The 13,367-nt window shown below is 42.0% G+C and overlaps 1 long non-coding RNA gene across 1 annotated transcript in view; it reads right to left on the bottom strand.

The window, feature by feature from the left end:
- Window positions 1-13,367, bottom strand: part of LOC115566852 (uncharacterized) — a 57,514-nt gene that overhangs the window by 22,443 nt on the left and 21,704 nt on the right. The window contains exon 3 of the long non-coding RNA XR_003981085.1: window positions 11,101-11,268. This is a non-coding gene — a long non-coding RNA (uncharacterized LOC115566852). The remainder of the gene's footprint in view (window positions 1-11,100; window positions 11,269-13,367) is intronic.

The raw sequence follows: 13,367 nt of genomic DNA, 5'->3' as shown, positions 1-13,367 counted from the left end.
CCAATTAATAATTAGTTTAATGATTTGAGCGCTTGACATGTGCCCCCTACAAATGCAGGCAGGAAAATGCGCACACAGTGCTGTTTGCATAAATCTGCCATTTCAGCTCGGGCTTGAGGGGGGGGGGAACAGGGGGAGAGAGGTGGGGGAATTATAGGACTCAGATGTGTGTGATTGGCGGTTCCCCTGGCTCCCAGGGTTAGAGAGTTCAGAGAAAAGCCGATTATTGCTCTCCCTCAGGTCAGGCCTTCATAAATAAACAAGGGGAGAGCCTGAGGCACCGTGTTTTAGTATGATTAGCATATCATACAGCCTATCGACAAGGCACTTATCATATTACAGCGCCGCCGTCCTCTGAGCACACAGAGGTTACATGTACAGGGCTGCTGAGCATACATCTCTGTTCATTAGACGGGTCCTCGGGGGGAGAGAATAAATCATATCAGCACGTGGTTATGGCAGCGCAGGCGTTTGACTCCTTTAATAAGCCGGAGAGGAGCTGACAGTTGCTTGACACCGTGGAAAAGGGAGGGAGACGAGAGGAAGTGATGGGGAGGATAGAAAGGCAGAGCTGTGGCTGTTTGAGGCCAATATCTGGAGCACTTTTCTGACACTTCAATCTCCTATGTGTTTGGACACAGCCAGCGAAATGTCTACCTGGTCAATCCTCAGCATTATAAATGATTCTTTAATGACAGATTTGATCAGGGTTAAGGTCAAGTTTGGGGTTAGGGTATGGTTAGACCTACAGAGTTGGGGTCAGGCTAGGGGTTGGAGTCATACTGAGAACTGACATACAAAAAAAGGTTCATTCTTGCCCATTCTGACTCTAAATGGGTCTAAGCTTCTTGGGTCTTGGCCCTGTTTCACTCTTGGACTTGGCTACCTGCAAGGATGATCCAATGAACAGCGAAATGGAATGAAATAAGAGGAAAGGATGAGAGCGTTTGGTACAGTGAGCAGACAAAAGAATGTTTCTTTGGATGATGAAATTAGCCCCGGAGGGAATTATGACTGTGTCTTCTTAAAACCGCATCCATGATGGGGTGGAAGTCAAACCCGACTCTCAGACACGCTACTCAGATTTCAATTTCGGCAAGCCTTTTCTCCTCAGCTACACAAGCTCAACTCACAGACCAGGGGCCACAATTAGCAGCTAGCCACTCCGACCAGGGAGAAAGAGCAAATGACATCCGCACCTAAGCCCTCCTAAGCCTGAGGAGCCGGGGCACGGAGCAGCCTCAGTGCTCTCCTCCCTCCAGTCAAGCATGGCCTCTTTAGGTGGTCCACGCACATGGGGAGGGATGGTATATTTTAAGAGTTATTAGCGCTGTTTAGCCTCCCCTCCAGCGCCGGGGGATGACCGGCCTGGCAGATATACAGTAGGCTATAAGAGGTTACAATGCAAAAAGCGGAATATTGGATAGGTGTTCTTCATGTCTCGGCTTCACGGTGGCGGCACAAAGCTGGGATCAGTGTGGAGGCCATGTCACTTGGATAATCACATCCACCACTGGCATGGATCCTATGCCAGAGAGAGGGGCAGTAGACACCAGGTGCAAACATTTAGTTTGAAACCGAACGTTTGAAAATGACTTGAAGGAAATGTCGTCGATAGCTTCAGTCTGGAGGAGTTTTGTGGGTTTTTTTGTTTGTAAAAAGTGAAACGTTTCAACAAATGATTCGCTTGACGGAGCTGTTGGGGAATGTGCATATTTGTGCCTGCGTATGCATTCTCTCAAACCATACCGCTACATTTTTATGCACCTTTGTGTGTGTGTGTGCGTGAGTGTATCGCATGTGTGTTCCTAAGCGATGCCAACCCCCCCACCCCCCACCCAAATCCTCCCCCCCAACCCCCCACCTATGCAAATTAGAACTTCACACACGTCGCGGCAAGCTGCCGGGTGCTCTGTGATTTCACACGACCAATTAAGGCCCTCTTGGCAGTTGTGTGAACAGTTTCATTAGAGGAGATAATATTGCAAAGTGAAATGATAAGCAATCATTATGATTAATTCCCAGACATTACATTGCTCGTTAATGAGGTGTAAATGATCTCATTATTTTTTGAAAGAGTACAGATTAGATTAAAGTGGAGTGGACAGCGCTCCTCGGTGTTCAGACAAGTTAGTGTTAATTAGGCCCAATCTCCAGGAGCAAATGAGCCGCAACCCTTTGGTAAACAATTAGGCTTCCATAGCCCCGGGCTAGATGGACAAGGATAGGCAACTGAATGGATAGATCGCTGGAGAGATGGATATTAGGGGAGTGTTCGAATCTGAATCCAATTCATCGTTTTATAGCCACGGAAAATTAGACAAATCATCTTTTCTGCCGGTGTTGAACAGCAGAGCTAGGCAAATATTTGTGCTCCGTAATGGGCTCTTATTAAATATCAGCAGTTAGTGTGGTATGCTCCATTTTCCTTCTTCAACACGCATACAGAATATTAACAAAAATGTAGCATTTAATCCTAAATATTCCTCGACTTGTCTTTTAACTCATTTCACAAGACAACAATTAAGAACACAGTGTGAGTTTCACATTCTTACAAAGGGGTTTCAACCATAAAGTTGTGATGGAGCGATAAACAGTGAGGAAGATATCAATGAGGTAAAAATACAAACAGAAGTAATGGATTACACGCTGCATTGTTTCCAATGACTCCCTCGTACATAGGTACAGTGAGCAATTTGATTCCAGCCTCCAACTCGAGTTTTTGAAGAGGGGTCCATCATGAATGACCTTTGTTTCACGGTGATTCATTGTATTGTATCCTAGTCAAATATTTTCTCGTACACATTTATTGATGAGGTTTGCTGTTTGTATTGTTTTTTTTTGTGTATTTTCTGTGGAGTTTTATGTTTTATGTATTTTTAAAGGCCCATCTCGGGACGAGCATTGCAAATTAGCATAGCCTGTGGCATCGGTTCATGCCACATGCTACATACATGCTTGTCTCTACAAATAATAATTCATTCATTCATTCATGAAAAGCATAAAAAGAAAAGATAGCCTAAAGTATTTTTCTTTGTCTATTTCTGAATATATAAATAACGGTGGACTGAAACTGGTAATTACAGCCAATGCTGTCATGATAAAACACTGTATCAAACACTCCTATATCTTGTGACTTTAAAGGAATCTAATCTGGTTTTGATTGTGCAAATGAGCGGGGATTTACACAGTATATCAGCAGCCCTGTACTATGAAAAAAAAAAAACTTCATCAATTCCTGCTGAACCGCCACAGACACAGAACATTGAGAGTACACTGTCTATTCACACAACCATTAACCTCTAACAAAAAAGATATAGGCATATGAATGCTGTCGGTAAGGGGCAACATTAAGGTATCAGAAGTGTTCTGCTTTCTGTTTGCAGTGTGTTGTTATACTGGCCAATCACGTTCGAGCTGGCTTTGGTTGCATGCAGGTTAACAGTCCGAGTGGAGAGCATTAAAGGTGGAATGCTTTGGCCAAAATACAGACTTCTAACCCATCGGCTATTGCCAGGTCACAACTAAGCTTTTAATCAACTTTTTTGAAAAAATTATTACAAAAAATATTTAACTGCATTCATTATCTGCTAATAAAAATTAGCCAAATGTTCCCCGATGTCTCAATGTTGCTAACTTGCCTGTTAATAACTGGCACACAGTGAAGGAAGTCTTGAATCGGGCATCCATTATCTGTCATCCGGCTAGCTGCTGGCTACACCGGAAGCCCCTGAGACGCCAGTGCTAAATCGCACCAAGGTTGCACAACCGTCAACACAATGTATTCAAAGGTTGAGGAATGTCAGCAAACATGAGGATCATGTCAGACTGCCACACAGGCTGGAGAAGTGATTCCCTGCTGCCTGTCTCACACTTCCATGTACAGAGGCCTTGCAGCTGCTCTCAAGGTAAAAAAACAATCTTCACGTGCTTTAAATGAATTTTTTTTTTGCAAACAAAAGTAGAAAAAAGACGGAATTATTTTGAAGAGTCTTATCTTTGTTTCATGAAAAACAGAACTCGGCTTATTGATGTCAAATTGTCAATCTATTGTGTCTTTATTGATGCCAACAACACTTGCATCTGTGAAAAAAAAACAAAAAAACGTATTTTGTGTAATTCAGCAATTTAGCGAAACAAAGAAGACAAAGACTTTCAATTTTTGGCCTTTTTGTTTTTGACTTTAGCAATGAAATCCATTCAATCAACGAGATGCAATTTATTATTGTGCTGTAATGAAATAATTACAAGCCTCATTGTTGGAGTATAATGTCAGTAAACATGAGGGCAAAGCTGATTTAAAGGTGAGAGCCGCGTGTAAGCGGGACGTTTTTTAAGAGAGTGACGCACGCAACTTCTATTAATTAAAATCGTTTTGAGAGGCGACACGTTCACAAAGAGCGATCTCGATGTCTCAAAGGTTAGAACAGCGCTCCTGTATCTCATCTAAAGACAGACTGGAGCGGCCGCGGTGGGAAATGTCTGCCTCTGACAACATTGATTTTACCATCCCCTGCCTTTGTCTGAAAAGATATGCTTAGATTATGACAAGAAAAGCGATGCTGTAATCCCACTGCTATAGGAGTTATGTTTTAGAGACATCGGGGCCCTTATCGGTGATTGATAACACTTAACTCAAAAACATATAGAAGCATTAGGAACGTCAATATTTTGCCCGGCGACTGAAGGTGACCCCTGGTTCCCCGTGTTTGCAGTGTGTGCGCGGAGGGCTTTGATGGTAAATTTGTGCGGGTGGTTATGTGGGGAGGCTATTATGGATTTGCTATCTTGGCCTGAAGTGTTTGCGGCTGATTATGTGATTAAATCAATAATAATTTCTGTTTGGGCTCCTTTGCTCCTCTGCTTCATCTTCTTTTTCCTGTGTAGTTGAGTGGAACGGTGGGTGGGGACTGGTGTACACACGTGCAGGCACAAACACAAACACACGCACACACACACACACACAGACAGACACACACACGCCCGCTTACGAACATATACTAGAACAACTGTGCAGCAGATGGCATTAAAGGCACATTCCAGGTTTTAAAAAAAGTTTACATGAAGGAATTAATCAATAGAGAAAGACATGAAATGGGGAAAACTGCTCAGAATCTAAATGTCTGAAGAGATTTTGAACACTTTTGTTCAATAAAGGGAGGCACAAGTGCATCTGGAACACAAGCAGACAAATAAAACGCAATCATTTTCAGCAAATAACACAGCTACCAAACTTTTACCTAAGATATGAGACCCTCCTCGAGGCTCAACATGAGACGAAAGAAGACGCCCGACGCCTCGACTGCATCTGTCTGACTGCTCCTGTGTCTATACCTCAGACCCCGGCTCGTTGCCGACTTGTGCCAGCCACTCCTTAGCAACCGCAATCGCTCCCCTCTCTGGTTCTGCCAGGTTTTGTTGTTATGTCTAGACTGCAGGAAATGCAACATTACATTTGTTTACAACCAACAGGAACTAGAACCAGAAGCTGTTATGTGATTAAAGAGTGCTACCCAGAGAGAGAGTGTGTGTGTGGCTCAACCCCCTGGGTTTGGCAACGATCGACTCGATATAGGCGAACCAAAATGGAGAAAGAGAGCAGAGGCGCTGTCCGCATCGGTTAGACGAACGGATTGCATCCAACGCGGTATTCTCGCTAAAACTTCAGGTGCCGAGAGGAAGTTAGAGTGAGCCAAGTTGGGGTGCTTTTCTTTTACTGTATTAATGCTGGTGTTTTTTGTGTGCATGTGACTATGTAGAATATGCATTTAGTGTGTCTCTGTGGCTGCGTGCGTGTTGATTGTGTGCGGCTGAGTTAACTCACAATCCCTCAGCACCCTCTTAAATCTATACCCAATAAAAATCAGCGCCGTCTCGAAAAACAAAACCCAGGGAAACATCTGTAAAACATCGATTGCGCAGATTGCAAACCAACTGCATGGCTAATGAGAAAAGAAATCATTTTTGATTAATTAACCCAAAAATTGGAGAATCTAAGCTGCCACCAGGGAGATGACAAGTGCTGCAGGCAGGAGGACACACTGTAGGGCTGCATCCAGCTCCAGCTCCAGCTCCAGCTCGGGGAGGGGGGGGTAAAGGAGAGGCTTTGGGAGTGCTGGTAGCCGAGGTATGGCACCCATTACTGAGCCAAAATCACCAAGAGACTTTGTGGTGATCAAATGCTGGAGTAAAAATATTTTCCACTCAATGATTGTGCCCATTTATTCATGAGGGGGAAAATGTTGGTCGGCTATCAACATAGGTGGAATTTATTGCTTTTACAGTACTATGCGTGTTTTAAAGGGTCGGTTTACCCAAATCACACATACACACACTCACCCATACACACACACACACACACACACACACACACACACACACACATAATGTCTCACTTACCTCTTGTGGTATTTTGCCATGCAGACCATTTTGGGTTTACTCGCAGGGGTTATTTCTGCGCAAACACAACGGAGGTAAATTGCATGAAAAGCTAGAATGGCGCTCAGTAAAGCGCATACCTCCAAACAAAGCCCAACTGCCTCCTGTTGTACTCAATCATAGATATCCACCAACTATGTACACCAGATGTATTTCATCTGGATCCATGCATTACTCTCTGAGAAAAGGTTGAAAAACGGCAATGTTAAAGAGAGTGAGAAACATTTCCCGGATCCTTTTATCTTGGCCTCTCCACACCAAGACCCATCCGTCTATCAAGTTTCGAGGAAATCTGTTCAGTAGTTTTTGTGTAATCCCGCTGACAACCCAACCAACCAAGAAACAAACAAACAGACATGGGTGAAAACATTACCTCCTTGGCGGAGGTAATAATAGCAGCTACGTTCCAGGAATTGTGTTGTTGTTATACTGGAAAAACGCAGTCAGCAAGTTTCATTGGAACTACTTAGTTAAGCTTAAATATTCCAAAGCACCATCATTTCTATTCACCTTCACTGAATTGAGCTGCATGTGTCATTATCATTGTCATTATCTGTTTAAATTTCAGAAGCAGAAAAGCAAGGAAAGCCAAAGATGAATGAATAAATGAATAAAACATTTAAAAATACGTTGTTCTACTGTTTTTTTTTTTTTTTTATTATTTGCTTCTCTGCACTGTAAATTGTCTTACGGCCCCTTAAATGTATCAATTTATTGCATGATCCAAACAAATCAGCGCACCCATGAGCAGTGGAAGGTGCAAATTCACAGTCAAAACAAACAAGGGGCAGCATATCACTGTACAGTAACTACCGTTCGCTGGTCAGCTCAGACAGTCGAGCAGTTAGCGGTCTGGACTAACAGTTCTGTTGGCATTTACACTGCTAGCTCTGAGCTTTGGGCTGGTTAGCATTCAGTATATAACTGAATCTCATGACGTCAAAACGGTTATTTCTTTACATTTTGTCGTTCATTTCATTTTATTCATCTTATATATTGCCCCTTTAAGTCAGATGCATGAGGGCTTAAAACAGCTTTAAAACAAATTTTACGTTAAAACATTGTACCATATATTATTTTTTTCCTATGCGGGTCTTGGCAAACAGTATATAGTGCACATATACTCTCAATATGTGCATTTAACCCACCTTGAAGAAACAATATAGAGAACAGAGAATAGAGAAAATATTATCCACACATTATTTATTTGAGTATTCTTAGCACTACCATGCACTCTTGTACTGCATGTACCACAATCCTGCTAATACAATGCATCGTAATAATCCCACCTGTATATACATATAGTTGTTTAAGTATATTGCAGACACATGTCAAATGAAATCTCAGTGTAGCGGTATGTCTGCACCTGCATCTCTGTTTGTAGACTGTATTAAGGGCTACTTCAGACTGCAGCCTTCCTCCTCAAGTCATCATTGCCCGTATAAGTGCAAAACAGCGTGCACTTTTACTTTCTTTCTGGAGACTAATCCTGTTTTTATTTTGCCTTAGCAGGTAAAAACTGAAACCGTGTTTAAGATATTTTTTTGAAAACTTGTATTATGGTAGGACACTGCGACTCTCTCTCATTGTGTTCTCTACATAAAGCCCTGGGAGAGAACAGCCCAACACATTTGACCTCTCTCTCTCCGGCTTCGTATCCCCAGACTGCAAAACGGCCAGCTGGGACTTATGGGAATTATCAATAAGTTCGGAGCTTGTTTTCAACCAATCAAATAGCATAGCCGCAGACATTCATTGTACGCGCGCACAAAGGCGCACACAAGCGGATGCGATTCGAAATAAAAAACACACACACTTATGCTCAAGAGCTCTATTCTGTTCTCGCGCGCACACACAAACGCACCCAGGCGCACACTCTCACTCGCTCAAAAGGGGAGGGAGGGAGGGAGGTAGGGAGGTCTGGAGTGAGGGCCCGGACAGCCAAGTTGAGCTGCACTCACAACACAGCTGGTTCTCCAAGGTCAATAAGAAACTTGGAGTGTTTATTTGTTCGTGTGTTTTATTTGCTTTCTAATACAGACGAGGCTCTGATTTGACAGATCTTCCTGAAAAGAATCATAGCACTTTACCGTCTAAAGAGCATGGGAAATTTCCACTCGCCATAGAAGTTTTTATCGTCTCCTCTTCCTCTTCTTTATACTATTAGATTTTCATAACTCATTACCGTCCTCACCACTTCCCCCCGGTGTCTTAATTTGCTCCCTGAAGGAGGCATAATGGTCGTACCCTAGCAGCTCACTACGGTGATGCAGGAACAACCTCCTACCCTCTGATGGCTAGACAGTAGGCCATTGTAAAGCTGAATTGCCGTGGATTTATGGCCACGGTCCTGGGTTCCCAGAATGCAATGTCACTCTGTCACGCCGTCATCAATCTGCCGCCTCTGACCAAAGACGGAGAGGCAGAAGATCGCCGCTGAAAAAAGTAGCACCAATGGGCGAGAGTGATACTTCTTTATGCATGATCTCATTTTTATCAGCCGCCTGTCTGTCATAGGTAAAATGTGTGAGCTCCATTTACTCAAGGCAAGCTGGGCGCAGCCACGTCAGACATCATCCACCGCTTCCAGATTGCACAATTAACAAGGGGCTGGTTGAGCGCCAAATGTGGCCATCGTAGCAAATTAATACACCTTTTGATGCCAAAGCTTTTCCGAGACATTTAATCTTCATTAAGCTATAAAACCTGCAGCTCTGGAGCCCCTTTTCACACGTTAATACCCACTCATGTCACAGCGCAAACCTTTCATGTGGACCAATGTAGGAAATGTATAAAAAAGATAAATACAATCCAAACGGCACAATTAATTAACATAAATTCCAGTCCCTCGCTAACTTTGCCGTTTCCTACAAAAACACACTCAAGAACAAAAGCAGTGCGCTGACACAGACTGCACGCTGCTCTCTTCCCTCGCTCATAAACTCTTACCTCTCACGCTCATTTCCCATGATCTACACGCACTGATATTGAACGCCGTAAATCAGCTTCATAAAGGACGACTGAGCGGTTCTGTGTCTTTTTTGGAGGAAAAAAAAAAAATAAAAGAGAAAGAAACCTAAATCCTTGTGATTAATGTGCTCTCAAACCCTCTCATAGCCATGGTAACCGGGGCAGTTTGCCATGCCATTTAGAGGATCCAGCCCTCTGACATACAAGTCTCTCACTGATGCATCTGGTTCAAAGCCTGCCCTCTTGTTTTTGAGCAAATAGCATTGCATAATGTAATATAATAAACAGCAAAACATCTCTATTCAATTTTTCGTGTCCATTCACTAGTGTGTCGTATTCAGACCGTGCTCACCTCTCTGTGCTTCAGTACGCTTCGGAAACTTTTTTTTTTGAAAACGTCCAAGACCTTGTATCGTACTGCATTCACGACATATGAATCATAATCTGTTATGGCGGAAGAGACATCAGAATTGGATTTGACAGCGGTGATCCTTTCTCAGTGCTCACAGACAGAAACAGACAGGGCGATAAAAAACATGGCATTCCTGAGCCAAGGTTTTAGGGGGAAATTCATAAAAGTGGAGAGTCTAAGAGGCTTTTCACTGCAGGAAAGGAAGGACAAGTGTTGACATGCAGAGAGGCGGGATTTCTGTTTTTGTTTTTAACTCATTTTCCCATGGAGCAAAGTTTCACCTTTTCCCCCCCAAAAAATGTTTTTAAAGGGGCACATTGTAGTTGTTGGAAAAGAAATTCAAACTCAAACTTACAAATTAATGAGGCAATAATACAAAAACTTTGAAATATCTATATTTTCCTTATCTGAATAGACAAGCTGTTCTCAGAGGAAAATAAGGGTCCCCAGAACACTGTTTGACGCTATACAGGTGGCAGGGTCCACCACATATAAACAAAGTAAAACAATGTGAAACGATGTTGTCCTTTAAGGTCAACTTGTTTATCTAGTCATAAAATATAAAAAGTTTGTTTATTGAATTTGTTTAGGCATTCAACAAAGAAAAATCAGTCAATGAAGATCTTTCACTTCTGATTAAAATTTCTTCCCCAAAACACCTGTACAAATCAATATTTGGTGGGTGTATATATATATATATATATATAAGACTAGAATAATCAATCTAAAAGGTGCACTAGTACTGAGCAAAAAAAAAAAAAAACATTTAACGCAGAAAGTTCATATTTATTATATTAATACGATCACAATACAAACTAAGAAATAGCTATTTGATACATTTCCATAAAATCAAGCAATCCTCAAGGGGACAAATGTCTAACCCTAATGTCCCCCGAACACAGTTTGACGCTACAAAGGAAGCTTGTCAGAACACTAACAAAGTAAGACAGTATAACAATTGTGTCATCCTTTCAGTTTATTCAATCATCAGTTTGTGAAGAATGAAATAAAAGCATGAAGAAAGCAAATTTAATATCTCCTGATGAATTCAGAAAATTAAGAGCAGTCGTAATTCATCACTGGGAGCGCCCCATAAAACTGAAAATATATACAGCCAACAAACGCATGCTTTCAGGTACAAAGGAGGAAATACACACCCAATAAAGTGGGGCATACTTTTTTAGATGTACATAAAATGGAAAGGAGATGGGAATTACAGAGTGTAGAGGCAGAAGTAAATGAGAAGTATGCACGTAAAAAGAGAATAGAGAGAAACTCACCCACTGTGAGCACAGCTGCGATTATAAGTTTGCTGTTGATGCCTCCGATCCGTCAGCTACCTGATGTGCGCCTCCTCTAATTTACTACGTCAATAACGCCGCTGTGGAAACCCAGCCGGCATGATGGATGGAGACGCTTCGCATGGACTTCCCTCCAAAGTGCCAATTCTTGAAAGTAAAAAGGGAGAGAGAAAAAAAAAAGTTAATAAAAAAGTACCATTTCTGAATCACCTTGCATGCCTTTGCTGCTACATGCAGCGGCTGCTGTTTTTCGCTCTTTGGGGAGCTGGCGTTCACTTTGAGCTGTTTCCATTTATGAGACATCAACATTCTCCTCAAGTAATTAGTTGCCACAGACACGGGTGGATGTGAATGCTGTTCGCCTTGTGCTGCACCGACATAATTCTGAGAAAAACAAGGTCAGATTGAAGATCGATCTTAAAACTTAAAGCTAAATCTAAAGAAAACCTTAAGTTTTTTTTTGCTAATGAGAAGAGTAAAGCATTCATCTGTGAGAAACTGTTCTTGCGGAAGAAAAATGCAGAATTGTTAGAACTCAGATTTTCTAGATGCCGACCAGTGACAGAGGAGAGAAGTTTGAAAAGTTTGATTCAGCTCGGTTCCAGTGGAGGACTTGTCTGTTGTCTTTCGACAAAAGGTCCTGACAGGAGGCCGCAAAGTTCAATTAAAGGAAGAGTGGAGAGGTGAGCATTGATTTAAAAGACAGTATTTCAAACTGCACCCCAGAGTGCAGGGCCGGGCTCTCACACTGATGACACTAATTCTTTGGGGAAATTCATGTTAGTTGGTGTCTAGACGTTTTATTACTTGGCCAAAGCACCAAAACAATGGCTAACTCCCCATCTGGAAGACTGGGCTGCTTACTTAGAGGCATGCGGCTCCGAGCAGGAGACATGGCATTCTCTCTGCAGTGGGTCAGTTTGACTTACTAGCTAGTTAGTAATCAGATGTATGAATCATTAACAACTTGTTGATGAAGCTTGCTGCTGGCTTCCAGTGAAGTCTTTTTTTAGGATTTCAGCCACTTTATCTAAACACCTGGTTGACTGAACAGCGTTTTTGTCAGTGGATTCACAGTGAGATAGTTGGAACTAAAGCTGCAGGCAATTCATGCAGTTTCATATAATATGTACACAACAATATTTCATCAGAAGGCATCTCACATCTCATCTCTATTTATAGATTGGAATTACAGTCTTGCCCAGAATCAAAGACTCAAATGCAGTGACAGTACTGGCATAAAATTGGCCAACGAAAATGAGGATTAAGGTAAATCCACCAATCCACTAATAATATGAGAACACAAGTAGTCGAGGGCTTCAACATAAACTGTTGTAGGCGCTGTAAATCCAGTCAGGTGCCATTAAACCGTTGCAGAGGAGGAGGACACAACAAGGTGACGTGAACAACAAAAGAGCACAAGTCAAGCAGTAAAAAACTATTTGGCAGGGGTGGAAAGAGTTCTGAAAAAGTCTGAACTCAAGAGCAAGTACAGTTACATCACTTAGTAAAACTACTTTTAATAAAATAATACTCAGGTAAAAGTACAAAGTACTCTTCTCAAACACTACTCAGAGTATTAGTTACTTTTTAATCTGATGTTTAATGCGTTATCAGCTGCAGGTTTCTGTTTCTCCAAGACTAAATTACTCCTAACTGCTCTGTTCTGTTCAGTAGTCATGGTCACCTCCCCGGACCTGGTACTGCTGCAGAGTTTAGTTTTTCTTTTGTCTGTATGTCAGGGTTTTCATTGGCCCGTTTGTGATCGGATAGTCTAAGTGGCTTCAAGCATGCAGATGAAAGCTTTACGTATGAATTCAAATTGTACTCAAGTGTGCTCAATAATGATTTTAAATAAATTCAACAGATTTACATGGGGTAATGCATTCTCAAAGGCGCAATATGTAAGAATTTCAGTAGAAAACATAAAAATAAAATAAAAAAAATATTTGATAGATGGTGAAGAAATAACTGTTTTGACGTTATGATTTCTATGTAGTGTGTTTCAGAGATGTCTCCTGAAGTTAGCATGCTCACCAGCTAGCCCTGGGCTGTCTTCGGTCTAAAGCTCCTGTACTAGTCCAGTAAGGTAACTGCACGGCTAACTACGCTAACAAGCCAAGGGCAGCCAAAGTTAGCAGCAGTCAGCCATTAGTCTGCTGATATGCTGCCCCGTATTTGTTTCGAGAATGATTTTGACAGGTGACCAGTTCTTACATATTACACCTTTTATAGGAGAAAAATTA

Source organism: Sparus aurata, chromosome 17 (genome assembly GCF_900880675.1).
Source record: "Sparus aurata chromosome 17, fSpaAur1.1, whole genome shotgun sequence".
In the NCBI taxonomy this organism is placed as follows: domain Eukaryota; kingdom Metazoa; phylum Chordata; class Actinopteri; order Spariformes; family Sparidae; genus Sparus; species Sparus aurata.
The sequence above is the reverse complement of the archived record's forward strand: the minus strand, read 5'-3'. Positions and strand labels throughout refer to the sequence as shown.